Below are 503 nucleotides of genomic sequence, written 5' to 3' on the forward strand. Positions count from 1 at the left end.
TATTTATTATTATTATTCGAAAACTCCATAACCATTTGATATCCGCCTAACTGAGATTAACAAGATGACCATAGCTTGCTTCATACCAACAATCTCCGTGGGATCGACCCTTACTCACGTAAGGTTTTATTACTTGGACGACCCAGTGCACTTGCTGGTTNGGTTCATCTTGTTGCTCAGATTAGGTAATTTTCTTCTTGTTTCAACTTTTATTTGGTTTTCAAAAACTTTTTCAAAAAAAAATTTTTTTTTCTTTGTTTTCGTTTTTCTTCAAATAAATTTTCGAAAAAAAAATATATAAAAAAATAAATCTTTTCAAAAAAATTTTTACATTTTTCTTCAGAATTTTTAAGAATGAATTCTAGTGTTTCATGAAGCATGTTGAAGCCTGGCTGGCTATAAAGCCATGTGCAAATTCCTTTGGACTGAGGATTCAACTAATCACTTCAATGCATGTAATAGCATACTAAAGCTTGGCTGGCTATTAAGCCATGTCTAACCCT

Source organism: Arachis ipaensis, chromosome B02, assembly GCF_000816755.2.
Source record: "Arachis ipaensis cultivar K30076 chromosome B02, Araip1.1, whole genome shotgun sequence".
NCBI classification, from domain to species: Eukaryota; Viridiplantae; Streptophyta; class Magnoliopsida; order Fabales; family Fabaceae; genus Arachis; species Arachis ipaensis.